The 15146-nt window shown below is 35.9% G+C and overlaps 1 long non-coding RNA gene across 1 annotated transcript in view; it reads right to left on the minus strand.

Moving 5' to 3' along the window:
- The window catches only part of LOC118677043, a 54804-nt gene extending 50461 nt beyond the window's left edge, over positions 1-4343 (minus strand). The window contains exon 1 of the long non-coding RNA XR_004974309.1: positions 4073-4343. This is a non-coding gene — a long non-coding RNA (uncharacterized LOC118677043). The remainder of the gene's footprint in view (positions 1-4072) is intronic.
- Positions 4344-15146: the final 10803 nt, after the last annotated feature.

The raw sequence follows: 15146 nt of genomic DNA on the forward strand, positions 1-15146 counted from the left end.
CCATTATCTGACTGTGTAAAAGAAACTCACTTCAAACCTAATGTAAATAGAATGAAAGCAAAGGATGGAAAAATACATATTGTGCAAAAATAATTTTAATAAATGTCAGGAGTGGCTATATTAATATCAGAGAAAGTAGGTTTCTGAGGAAAGATAATTAACAAGGACAAATTAGAATTTTACATATTAATAAAAGTATCAATCCACCAAATAGATACGGCGATCATAAATGTGTATGCATCAAACAACAGATCTCCAAAGTACATGATGCAAAATTGATAGAGCTGAAAGAAGAATAGATAAACCCAAAGTTATAATTGGAGACTTCATTATCCACTTTCAGCAATTGTTAGAGCTACTAGACAGAAATTATAGATATAAAATAGCTTAACCACATTATCAATCCATAAAATCTGATTGACATTTATAGAACACAAGATCTGACAAAATCAGAATATATACTCTTTTTAATTATCTATGGAACAGTCACCAAGATAGACCATATCCTGGGTCATAAAATAAACCTTAACAAATTCAAAGAAATTAAAGTCATGCAGATTATATCACTAGTCATAGTAGAATCATATTAGAATCAAAACCAGAAAGACAACAGAAAGATCTTCTAGCACACTAAAATTAAATAGCACACTATGAAATAATGCATGGGTCAAAATGGAAGTCTCAGAAAAAAATTAAAAATGCATGTATAACTACAGGAAAATTAAAATACAGGGATTAGCAAATGTAGGTTTACAGTTATTCATATGGAAAATAATACTATAACTAATAAAAAATAATATAAAAATAAACTGTGTTTCACATGCTGAAAACTGTAAACCTGTAAACCTGCATTTGTCCACCCCGAACACTGAAATCTGTGAGGTGTGGCTATAGTGCTACGAGGAAAGTTTATAACATTAAATGCTTTCATTTAAAAAATAAAGATATTGACTCAATAACCCAAGTTCTTACCTTAAGAGAAAAGAAAAAGAAGAGCATTGCAAGCAGAAGGAAGGACATGATAAAGCTAAGAGCATAAATAAAAAAAAAAATTAGAAAAAAAACAACCAAAATTTAATAAAACAAAAAGATTATTCTTTAACAAGTCAATAAACTTCTAGCAATTGATAAAAATAAATTGATAAACCTTCATTTATCAATAAATTGATAGAAGGAGAGAAGAGGAATACCCAATGTCAGAGATAGAACAGGCTATATTATAACAAATCCTACAGTCATTAAAAAGATAATAAGGGAATACTACAAACAAATTTGTACTAATAAATAGAATGGCTTTGAAGAAAGGACAAATTTTTTGTAAACCACATGCTATTGAAACTCATTCAAGATGAAAAAGATGACCAGAATAATCTTAAAACTACTAAGGAAGCTGAATTTTTTAATTTATAAAAATCTCTTTTAAAGAATAATTTACAGGTTCTTATGCTTTCACTAGACATTGTGTTAAACAATTAAAGGAATAATTAATACCAATTTTAAACAATCATTTACATAAAATAAAAGAAGAGAGAATGCTTTCTAACTCATATTATGAGGCTAATATTACCTGATATCAAAACCAAACAGAGACAGCACACACAAAAATCTATACTAATAAAAGGGTAATATGCAAATTGGTCAGGATGACCTCACAGTAACAACTGAACAGCAGGCTGCATGGGGCAACAAGGCCAGCAGGGGGGTGAGTGAGGGATGACCAAACGACTGAACAGCAGGCTGAGTGGGGTGACTAGGCCGGCAGGGGTTAGTGAGGGATAACCAAACAACTGAACAGCAGGCTTCATGGGACTATCATGCCAGCGGGGGGGGTGGGCAGTGAGGGGTGACCAGGCTGGCAGAGGGGGGCAGTTGGGGGTGACCAGGATGGCAGGGGGATAGTTGGGGGATACCAGGCTGGCAGGGAGGGCAGTTGGGGGCAACCAGGCCAGCAGACAGAGGTTGGCAGGGGGTGCAGTTAGGGCAGTGAGGGGTGACCAGGCTGGCAGAGGGGGGCAGTTGGGGGCGACCAGGATGGCAGGGGGATAGTTGGGGGATACCAGGCTGGCAGGGAGGGCAGTTGGGGGCAACCAGGCCAGCAGACAGAGGTTGGCAGGGGGTGCAGTTAGGGGCCAGTGGTCCCAGATTGTGAGAGGGATGTCTGACTGCCAGTGTAGGAAGAAAAAAAGAGAAAACTATAGATAAATATTTCTCATAAACTGAAATGCAAAAAACCTCCCAAAATAATAAAATTCAATCCATCACAAATAATATACTGCTACCACATGAGACTGAGTCCAAATATGCAAGTCTGGCTCAACATTTAAGAAACAATCAAAGGCTAAAGAAAAGTTATAATATGATTATGGGTGGTACATTGAACTAATTTGAACACTCATTCATAATAAAAACTTTCAGCAAGCTAGGAATAGAGGGGGGCTTGTCAGCTCATAAGAGTATCTACAAAAGAATCTACAGTTAACATTGTAAATTTTGTAAGACTTAAAACTTTCCTTCTAAGATCTGGGACAGATCAGAAGACATGCTCCCACAAATCTTATTCAATAGAAGTTCTAGACAGTATAAAAGGCAAGAAAAAGAAATAAAATGAAATCAAATTGGTAAAAAAAGAACAACAAAAAAACAAAGCCATCTCCATTTGCAGAAAACATGATCTTCTATGTAAAACATTCTAAGAAATAGACAAAAAGTTCTTAAAACCAATAAGTAAATTTAGTAAGTTAATTGGATATAAGATCCACACTCAAAAAAGTAAATTGCACTTTTGTGTATTAACAATGACCAAGTGGAAGTCAACATTTAAAAACACAATACTGTTTACTGTTTTGAAGAAAATAAAATACTTAGGTATAAATATTTTAAAAGTTATCTACAGAACCTATATACTGAAAATTGCAAAATGGTGATGAAAGAAACTAAAGAAGATTTAAATACATAGAGATATTCTATGTTTATGGATTGAAACTTTCAACATAGCAAATTTGTCAGTTCTCCCTAAATTGATCTATAGAAAAGGAAAGAAGAGATGAAGGAAGGAAGGAAGGAAGGAAGGAAGGAAGGAAGGAAGGAAGGAAGGAAGGAAGGAAGGAAGGAAGGAAAAAATGTAAGAAGAAAGGATGGAGGGAGGGAGGTAGAGAGGAAGGGAAGGAAGGAAGGATGAAACGAAGGGAAAGAAGAAGTGAGGGAGAGACAGAGGAAGGCAAAGAACCTAAGTCTACAACATATATACTATAAAAAATTTAACTCAAAAGTAGTATAAACTTAAATATAAAACTTTAATATGTAAAACTTTTAGGAGAAAAAAGTAGGAGGGACTCTTCTGTACCCAGGACCAGACAAAGAATTTTTACTTCATACTAAAAGTATAGCCCATAAAAGAAAAAGTTGATAAATTGTACTTTGTCAAATTTATAAACTTTTGCTCTACAAAACACCCTGCTATGAGAATAAAAAGACAAGTTGTAATATAATCACCAGCACATACCTACTGAATGATTCAAATAACAAATTGTGATTACACTAATGCTGGTAGACACGCAGAAAAACTAGATCACTCATACACAAGTGGTGGAATAACACAATTCTAGCCTTAGTTCTGCCACCACTGTGCTAGATGAGCTTGGAAAAAATGCCCCTTCATGAAGTTCCCTTTATGACAATGATATGGGCTAAGTTAGCGCTTTGCAAACTGTTTTCTTCACCAAGGAACATTTTGTTAGACTAAAATCTTATGAGAGACAAGAATGTAAGCGTTAGAGACAAGGCACTGGGGAGGAAGTAGGGTTAGAGGCCGGAACTCGCCTTTGCCCTCTCCCTATGCTAGACCCACAACTGCCAAGATTCCTCAGAGCACAGTTCACCGGCCTCTGGATCAGATGATCTCTAGGAACCCTTAACAGTTTCAAATTGTAAGGGTGACTGTTTAGAGAAGAGGTAAAAAAGAGTGTTTCTCAAGGAAATGCACGGAATGTTAAAGCTCTAGAGTAGAACTGGGAGCCTAGCTGCTGGCGATGAGAAGAAGGAAATGATGGGCAATGGGCCAAATTGTACTCACTTCTCTGTGGTCTGGAACTGTTTTGTGCTGGTCGCATGGCATCACCCACAGAGAGTGACTCACATGCTAGCACAGCTTGGATAGCACCTTGAGGAGCACCAGCTTGTCATGATCGGGCAGAAGGAACACTACAGATGGAGAGAAGGTGGAGACAAGCAGATGCTAGGATGGCCTTTGTCTACACTCCGTGGAAAAGCCCTCAAGAAGGAGGTCAGAGTGCTAATAATAAGGCACTGGATACTAAAGAGAAGAAAAACTTTTGCTACAGCTATCACCTAAATAGTGCCAGACGCACTGGGGCCGAGGGCAGCTCTCCCACCACATGGTGCTGACTGATAAAAGACTACTGCATCTGTCCAAACCAGGAGGCTTTGAGGCAGGAGGAGGAAACATTGGCCAGTGACAACAATCTGGTGTTTAAAGCTGAGGATGGCCTTGGCAACATAATTTAATTCAGCCTTACACTGAAATAAGACATTATCTACTAGCAGATACAACTTTGTCATCAGGAATTTGCTAGCTTTTGACTTTGACGATAAAATAGTAGAGGGCAGCAATGATACCTGGATTATTCAGTTCTTCTGAGAGAATATTTCTGTTGGACAAAGAGATCCTTCTCCAAAAAGTTGAAAGACAGGGTTTATGAGAAAATTCTTAATATTTAGGAGATGAAGGACTGAAGTTCAGTGATAAACATTTTGTGACAATAAAGGCCATGCTTTTTACTTTACTGGTAATTATAAATACACCTTTGACTGTATACCCATTTTAAATTCAAAAACAGCCTGCATATGTTGAATTTTAAAAGTCTTCCATTTTCAAAATGTGTTTGATGGAGCATTTACAAGTCCAATGCTTCTGATGCTGATGGTCACCTCACTATGAAAAATTTTCATTTTCACTTTTGGTATTATGTGGCCAAGGAATTTTGCAAAAGAGAAAAAAGTCCTAGTGTAATAGAGTGAAAATAAAAGCAAAGATTATAAGACACGATGTTCACATAGATGAATTATGGAAACGATCTCTGGCCAGCAACCTTTTTAAAGAATGCTATCTCATGCCAGGAAAATACTATTTACCTTGTGAATGTTGATTTTTCTAAGGTCTCCAAATATTGACATGAGAAATCTATTATGGTTGCTCTCTGTCAACATCTTTTTTTAATTTAAAATTTCTGATAAGGAGTGACAGAATAACAATTAAGCTGTGGGTCACCTAGGGTTAGATTTGGTTACATCAACCAAAAATCGAACAAATAAAACCAGTAGCTTAAACAAGAAAGAAGTCTGTTTCTCTCTCATGGAAAATAAGTCTGCCACTAGACAGCATAGGATCATGTCGTGGCTCTAAAACCTGCAAAAATTCATCCCCTATCACCTTGTGTTTTTGCTGTCCATAGCATGAAGCTCCCACTTCATGTTTCAAGGTGTTTACTTAGCTCCAGAGCTTCACATCCTTAGCCATGTCCTCAGGGATAAAAAGGAAAGTTTAAGGGTGTGTCTTCTATCTTTAAAAAATATATATATTTTATTGTTTTGTTTGTTTGTTTGTTTGTTTTTTACAGAGAGGAAGGGAGAGGGATAGAGAGTTAAAAAATCGATCATCTGCCTCCTGCACACCTCCTACTGGGGAGGTGCCCACAACCAAGGTACATGCCCTTGACGGGAATCGAACCTAGGGCCCTTGAGTCCGCAGGCCGACACTCTATCCACTGAGCCAAACTGGTCAGGGTGTGTCTTCCATCTTTTAAAGATACTTTCTAAAGTTGCACATCATATATTCTCTTACATGTCTTTATACAAAATGTAATGATATGAGCACAGCTGGCTTCTACATAGGCTAAGAAATATTATTCTTCTCCTGGGTGATCATGATCAATTACCTGGAAAAAGTCTGGATTTTTCTTACAAGGGAAAATGAGAGAACAGATATCCGCATAGCAACTAGTAATCTTACTCAAAAGGTAATTAAAAGGTAGAATTCATTTTAAAAATTATTTCAGAGGTGCATGTAAATGTAATAAATATATATGTACAAAACCTATTTTCCAGGTCTTCATCAAATCAAGACTTTACCTTTTAAAATAAAATTTAAAGCAATACTTTTAAATGTTTTAACTTCATACTTGACATCATAAAAGTCAGTTCCCTTAAGGATAGTTGACTAGTTCAACTGTCATTTTCTGATAATTGACAATAGAATCTCAAAAAATTAATGATATATTTATAGAAATGCAAATTAATATACAACATTTTAATTAGCTATTTTATAAGAGGGTATTAACACTGTATCATCTTATCTAAAACATTCTGAAGGAGCCAATATAATTTTTAAACTCTTATTTTAGGCTATTAATAACTGCCATCTTATTAGTACTATTTTCATTTCTTTTAAAATTACTAAGAGAAACCCTTAATAGTTCCTGAAAAAAAATACATTCATTATTATCTGATGTGGAAAACAATAAGTAATTCTTAATCAATTGCTTTGTAAATGTAAAATGAGCATGTTTTATTTATTTGCTTTAGTAGAAGTGATTTAGAAAATAAATAAATTAAAATAAGTGAAAAATTTGTTAGCTTTAGAGGTTATTCTCCTACGTGTTAAGGCTAATAAAACACAGATTGTGGTAGTACTGTAAACTGACATTAATTTTTGAATTGTATAAGATTTTCATTTCAGTTTTAGGAAATTTAAGCGGGCATAAATTTTGTCCTCATTAGTTTTCATAGTTGTCTATAATTGGCAATAGGTTGATAGTAAAAAGAACTTTCTGAATATGTTAAATAATTCCTTGTTTACTTATGACTCCCACATATACTGAAATGGTAACTTACTGAAAGATATTACAGAATCTATGGTCTCACCAATCTAGACAGCTTAAATATTTCTCTAATGGTCTTTCTTTTGAAATTTAGTGTATCATAGACCACTGAAATATGATAATAGCAGATTAAAATTACCTTTCCCTAAAGCTGGCTTGGGTGTAATTTTTAATATTAGACTATTTTATTTTCTTTGTTTTCAGTGCAAACGAAATCCAAAAATGCAAATCAAAAGCAAATTTATGGTAGATGTGATTGTTATAGAATTTTAAAAGCAAAGTATATAAAAACTATCTAAATGAATCAAATAGAAATTACCTCACAGAGAGAAATATTTTATTCCTTAAGAGGCTTCTGTTTATTCATTTATTTGATTAATTTATACCTGTGGGGTTTACTTGTTTTTTGTAAAGCAAGAAAGTTAGAAAATTCTATTTTTTTTTCATGTTCTAAATTGAACCAATATTAAAGGTATTTGCTATAAAATGTTAATGTACTAATGCAAATAACAATAGACAAAAACAATATATTTGCATTATATTCAATATGCCTTTTATACCAAAACAATATGCTTTGTAGTTTTCAAAATATAGAAATATAGAAAAGTATAAAGAAAAAAAATCCCCTATCCTTTCATCTATAGATTATATAGGCAATAAATAAATGTTAACTCAATATCATCACTGGTGATGCTATTTTCATATTAGCAGTTCTTGTAAATTTTCAATAATTTACTTATTTATTTGGATAATGCAAAATGATTTTAAAAATTAAAGGCCTTTGATAATTTCTAGATGATCTTGTTTTCATCACTACTCTATCACTGATTACTCGATGCCTCTCTGCCCATGTGCAGCAGGCTGGGAGTGCCGGCCAGTTAGTACCCCTGACACAGCCGTCTGCAGAGAACTGGCAGAGTGGGTGTATAACTCCACACCCTTCATGTGAGATAACTCTCAGTCATGTGTTTTACACTGATTTCCAGATTTCTCCACCAAATATCCCCCAGTGTTCCACTGCAGCCTTTACTGCATGTGTTCCCTGTCCCCTGCTGATGTTTCCTGCATTTCTCAAATCAACCACTTGCACTCGAAGCCCTGGCTCAGTCTATTTCAGGGGGTATAGAAACTAAGACAAACTTTCTAAAACCAGAATATAATGCATCACCATATTATAACCCAAACAAGCTTTATATTTAATAAATTCACATTAATATATTCATGAAAGTATCAAGTACTTTAACAAAACCATCTCATAAGTTATGTGACAAATGTACATGTAAACACTGGCAGGCATGAGGAAGAGTACCAGCCAGCAATAACAGAGGATAAACAATAGCTCTGAGAGCACCCTCTCCTACTAGGCAGGTGCAGAAGCACAAGCATCTCATCATGCTTATAACCTTCCAGAGAGGCACAGAATTACAGACTATGCAAAGCAGTTGAAAGGAATTTTTTTTTTAATTCTGTGAGCAGCCCCAAAGATTATGAAAAGGCCAAGACAGATTTTTCAAAAATATTATTCACTTCTTCCTCTGAGATGTGTGTTCTTTTATTTGTCATTATTTTATTTTATTATTGTGCTTGGATTTCTCTGAGATTAATTTGTTTCTTATTTTTAGTAACCCTATCCTCCCCCCCATTGTAAATTGATCAGTAAACCATCATTTCCTAAGTCACACATGAATCTTAAAAACAAACAACAAACAAACAAAAAAAAAACAACTCTAAAGATTTATCCCTAACTTAATTTTATCAGTAAAGAAAACATTTACTTTAATCATTGACAATATGAAGACAGGATTTTCAGTGATTTCCTCATATGGACAAAATTGTTTTTAGGTGTTGTTTCCATCTTTTTCTAGAACTTTATTTTTAAATTTATTTTTAATTTTTTTCTTTATTGATTAAGGCCGTGGTTGACAAACTGTGGCTCGTGAGCCACATGCAACTCTTTGGCCCCTTGAGTGTGGCTTTTCCTAAGACTTAGGAGTACCCTAATTAAGTTAATAACAATGTACCTACCTATATAGTTTAAGTTTAAAAAATTTGGCTCTCAATTGTACTGTTGCTATTTGGCTCTGTTGACTAATGAGTTTGCCAACCACTGGATTAAGGTATTACATATGTGTCCTTATCCCCCCATTGCACCCCAACCCCGCTTGTGCCCTCACCCCCCGACCCCCCGGTGTCTGTGTCCATTGGTTATGCTTATATGCATGCATACAAGTCCTTTGGTTGATCTCTCCTCCTTCCCCCGCACCCTTCCCTACCTTCCCTCTTAGGTTTGATGGTCTGATCAATGCTATCTTTTTCTAGAACTTTAGATCAATTAAGTCAAACATCATGAAGGACTTGTTTCATCCTTGAGATTTTTATTAGTAGATACACTTTAACGAAATTATGTAAAGAATCTTAGAACCTGAAAAATAAGGTTTTTTTTAATTTGATCAAGAAGTGGAGACCTCAGAGAGGGTGAAGATGAAGTTTGCTGCTGTCTTTGACAAAACTTACTAAGCTAACATCTGGATTAGATGCTGCATTTTCTGGGTTCCTTTCCCCTGCGTCCTTCCCCCTAATCAGTTTTGTATTAGACCTTTATGTTTTCATTATAACCTGGCAGCAAGAGTTCCCTTAAATAGAAAGAGTGAATGAAGGCAATTTTTTCCATTAACAATATATTTCCCTTTGGGGTCTGTTGTGCGTTATTGTTCTTCTTTTATAGAAGGAGCAAAACCCCCAAGAAAACTGTCTTTGGTTGTGAAGCATTATTATTGATCCTATATGAAAGCTTTGGGTTTTGTTTTCTTCTTATGAAAACATACTAAAATATCCTCATAAATGAATACAGTTCTGAGCAAACATCTACACAGAGATGAGCAAGTGTTGAGTTAAAAAAAACCTTTTAAAGAGCACATTTCCCTAAATAGCCAATATGGAAAAAAAAACTGAAGTTTCAAAGTAGGGTAAATTATTACTTAAACACATTGGAAACACTGCGTTCTTTCTTGGAATCCACAAATGTTACAGATAATAGCCCAGTTGTATCTATTGTATTGTTTTTTGTTTGTGCTTTAACACACACAGACACACACACACACCGACACTAATAAAAGAGAAAGATGCAAATTGACCATACCTCCATGACACCCACCAGCCAATCAGGAGTGAGTATGCAAATTAACCCTACAAAGATGGGCAACACGCATGCAGGTGGAGAGAGCTACAGGAGCGGCACTCTGGCTGGAGCAAAGACTGAAGGCTCTGGCCACAGCGAAGGCTCCAGCCTAAGTGAAGACAGAAGGCGGAGGCCAGAGAGAAGGCCTGGGTCCCGAGTGCCAGAGAAAAACAGGTGCCAGCAGCCAGGGGAAGAAAGGCCTACTGCACGAATCTTCATGCAACGGGCCTCTAGTACACATACAATGTTGATATACATGCATAATGTAGATGAATGTTCTAAGGTTATATATAATATATAGTCTATTACAATATAAATAATAGTCTAAAAATATTAATCTATTTTACAACTCAGTAACACATTTTAATATACCTATCCATATAAAAATGGAAGCTAGTCTATCTTTCAATTTATTTCCTTCAGTGTTTTAATTTCTTGATTCCAATTTCTTTTGGGAAGAGATGGTAGAGCTACAAGGCAAAGAGAGGAACTGTTATTAATGGTGGACTTAAAATCTGCAAGGATTTCCCACATGGGTTCCTCCTTTAGCCCTGAAAATAATCCTGATGGGTAGATAAAATTCTTCCTGTATCCATTGTGATGCTTTTGGCTCCAAGTAATATAAACCCACCTAGAACTGTCATTTACACAATACATAATTTCATTGGCTCACATAACTGCAAGTCCAGAGATTAGGCATGGGATTGAGGGGACCTATGATCTGTGTAGGATTCAGGAGAGATATGGCCAAGGCTGGAGCTTCTTTTCTCTATGATCCACCCAGGTCTAATCTTTAGGAAATTTCTGCTTTGTCTTCTGGTTGTCTTCCTTCATGGGTCACAAGATGCCTAGGGTGGCAACTGGGACAGCATGCCTAGATTTATGTATAAGTGAGAGCCTAGGTTCTGAAGAAGAACTAAAATGACTAGCTCAGAAATCTCCAGAAATGTTTTACTGCATCTCTTTGACAATTATTAGGTCACATGCTTGTTACAGAAAAAAGGGGATAGGATACCTCTTTGGGCAATCAGATCCTCCCTTACCTTACGTGAAGTTTCCAAACTATTACCAGTAGGGCAAGGATGCCATAGATTCTGCACTTCCATCTGCAGTGCTCATTGCAAATCCTACTCTACTGAAGAAAAAGGACTCTGGCTTTTGACATGATTTGCCCACAGCCAGGACAAAACAGCAGAGACAGGGTCTGTACCCAGCATTTCTTCTCATAAGCCCAATATTCTTTCCACTATACCCGGTGAAACTATATTACTATATTTTGTGTTATGTTTTTTAAACCATTGAATGTAATTATAAGTATGCAATTGATAGGTGAAGCATGAAAACCAACAATATTCTATGCCTATATTACAAAATAATACCACAGTTTCTATTAGAAAGTTAAATGTGGGTGTGAAAATAACCTCTCAATACAGTCTTAGCTCTAAAAGGTCCCTTCACAATATGGAAACACTAGTGTGAGCTTTCTATGTAGAGTACCACTCAAACTCAACAGTGGCTAAAAGTTTAAAAAAATGCCTATTTGCATTTAGCATCCTGGTCAGTGACAGCAACATGGATGAAAAATATTATGTGGTTAATCTATTACTTTAAAGAAAAGGCCAATTCCTCTTGTGCTATTTTAGTTTACTTTTTAAATTCTCTTGACAGGTCATAAACTCATTATTTATTTTGATGAAGGCATAGAGAAACAGGAAGAAAGGGTGACAAAGAAGCAACTCTCAATATTACACTCAGCTTAAAATAAAAAATAACTGTTAGAAGTATTTTACAAACTTATACTTTGGATCTTCACTTAGCTTTTTGGTAATTCTGAGCAAGAAAACATACAAACAAACACTATGAATACATATATCAAAAGGGCTCTGTGTCTTACCATAGATCTCAAAAGGAAACTGCTATGGCTTAGCTTTTCCTGACCCTGTCACTTCCTGCTAGGCCAGGGTCTGTCAGCTCATCGAGGGACAGCCTGCAGACATGGAGGTAAATGTTCAGAAATAAACACATTCCAGTAAAGGTTACTTAATGGATTTCAAAATCACTTTCCAACTATGCAGGACCGAAAAAAAAATTCTGATAATTTATGTTACCCAGATGTTAAGAAACCCAACAGCTTTCACTACTCATAAATTTAACAGCATTAAACACCTGCTGGCTCCAAGCAACAATTCCTGCCAAGAAGGAAGGAAGGAGCTTTGTGATACACTAATAGGCTCCTTCCCTTGCCATCCAAGCTGAGTTCAGGTCCCAGTCCCGTAGCTTCACACCCTCCCAGTCTCCCACAGAGAGATCCTTAGGCTCCACACACCAAGAGCAGCAGCAACCTACTCTGCCAATTCTACACTAGATGCAGGAAGTGGGAATTGGAGTTGAGATATGGCTGTTTCTAAACCTCAAGGAACTCTAGCTGTTAGTGAAATTAGTAAACAAGAGAGGCATTAGAGTGAATTTAGAATAACGAACACTAAAGCTTTAAGAGTAGAATAAAATAGTAAAGGTTAATTCTGATTTTCTCTCATTGTGAGAGCCTTTAAACACATGTAAAACTTGAAAAATTTAGCCCAGAGTTTTACCTTTCTCTTCTGCCAAATCCATTAAAACATGCTAAAATGGTTAGAATTAGGTTGCACTCCTTTTTATTTTCTATTTCCCTTCTTTGATGGAAGTGTTAATGAGCATCAGAATGGCAGTAACATGGGCATATGAGAGGGATTGGATCTGAAACATATTAAAGACTAGGACTAGTGCTAACTGATTCTTATGAAAGTAGATATGGACCAAACCCACCAAAGGAAGTTGCAGATCTATAATAATTCAGTTGTCTGTAGGCCTTTCATTTATGTAAGTACCAGACCTAAGCCTGACTCTCTGTCACTTAGTGAGTCAAGTCTAGCCCAAGACTCCAGTAGATATATTTCATCAACTTGAACTTTTTGTGGCAGTTCTGAGTCTTTCCATAAGGTTGGAAGGGAACTATTAGTGGTCACCATATATCTGCTCCCTCTAAGAAAGCACCAATAGGATTGATCCATTTCCCTAGTGAAGATGTGCATTATTCCATGACAGGGATCACCATCTGATATAAATGTTTGAATGAGTTTGTAACTTAAAAACATTTTTTTTCCTTAGAGACTCTAGGGATCAAATTGTATCTCCTTCCTACTGTGCCATCATTATTTGTTCATTGATGGAGAACAATATATGAAGTTCCTGCTAGTCAACCTGGAGATACAGGTGACAATCTCTAGCTGCCTGGTTTTAAAAGTATAGTTGGAGAAGCAGAAAAATAACTTTTACATATATAGGCTGAGTGTAGTGAAAACTGTTCTAGGGGTAAAAATGCAATGGAATGGGGTAATGAGAAAATTTTAAAAGATGCAATTACTTTTGGGAGAAAATAGATTCAATCATTTTTATTGGAAAGATTGTCAATGTATTCATTTATCATAAGAACCAATATATTTAAATGCTTACATTGTGCTGGGTAGCAGAAAAAATACTTCATACGCATTATATTTGTTAATCCTTATACCAATGCTATCAAGAATCAGGCCTGAAACTTGAGTAGTTTTCCCAAAAGCATATGGTTGAATTGAGATCTGAACCAATCTGTTATCTCTAGTGACTACTTGATACTGCCTGTGTGAACAGGGAAAATATAGTCAGTATGCACATCTATTAAAATACTTTCTTTTACCTATTACATTTCTTCAAAGATACAACTTGAAATATTTTCAGTTGGTTAAAGTAGCTACATTTGTTCCAAGTATTGCTCTCAACTGTAATGAAATATGTTGTACTAGCAATGTTGTTAGTTAATGTGATTTTCAGCAGAAGATTTGTATAAATTATTATCATTAATCATTCATGGAAAAATGCACACTGAGTGGGTGAAGTTTTAAGAAAGCATTATCTTGGGTTATTAAAATGTAAGATAATTTGTATGCACAGGAGTTACAGGGGTTGGGGAGAGAAGTATAAACTTAAGCAGAAAACAAAATCCAAATTAAATGAGTATTTCTAGTGTACTCCAGGAAAGAGTTCAATATTCAATATTAAATAGACCTTGGAAGATTATGCATTCTAAAGATTAGAATTTTAACCAAAGGGATAGGAAAACATAAATCCAATTAATAATAATAGAAAGCATTTCATCCCAGATATATCTATTACCTCATCTAACTCACTATTACAGATTAAGATAAGCCATTATATCTCTGAAGCACAGAAAGCTTATAGTAAAAAAGTACTAATAATCAGAAGGAAAATAAGACAGAATTCGTATAAATTAAAAATATCCTATATAATAAAAGTCTAATATGTTAAATATCCAGTTGTCCGGTTGGTGGTTCAACCAATCAAAGCATAATATGCTAATGATATGCTAAGGCCGCTCACTATGATGTGCACTGACCACCAGGGGCAGACACCCCAACTGGTAGGTTAGCTTGCTGCTGGGGTCTGGCTAATCACGACTGAGCAAGACAGGGCAGACATGCCCTGGAGCCCTTCCGTAGTCCCTCCCTGGCTAGCCAACCTCCCTTGTCCCTCCCCGGCCCCGATCATGCACTGGTGGGGTTCCTTGGTCTGGCCTGTGCCCTCTCACAATCCAGGACCCCTCAGGGGATGTCGGAGAGCTGGTTTTGGCCTGATCTCTCAGGCCAGGGCGAGAAACTCCAGTGGTGCATGAATTCATGCACCAGGCCTCTAGTATATGTATAAAAGTCAACAGAAATTCAGTGTATATACAGATCATAAAATGACTAAATATAATTTTGCAGAATTGTGAGAGAAATACAATTGGTTAGAATTGTATTTACCTCTTGGATGGAAAAGTGCATAGATTAGCACTCAAGAAATTCAACATTTCTACAGTATAATGTTAAAAAGAGTAGAAAGACATTAAAGTAATGGAAATAAAGTCATAATGGGAGGAATTTTCCCAGAATTGAACATTGTTATGAATTAGTCACAAGAGTGAGCCACTTCTCTGAGTTGCTCAGCAGGATCCACAATAAACAACCTGTGTTTGGATACATTCCAGTGAAATTGCA

This window comes from Myotis myotis, unplaced genomic scaffold, assembly GCF_014108235.1.
Source record: "Myotis myotis isolate mMyoMyo1 unplaced genomic scaffold, mMyoMyo1.p scaffold_m19_p_2, whole genome shotgun sequence".
NCBI lineage: Eukaryota > Metazoa > Chordata > Mammalia > Chiroptera > Vespertilionidae > Myotis > Myotis myotis.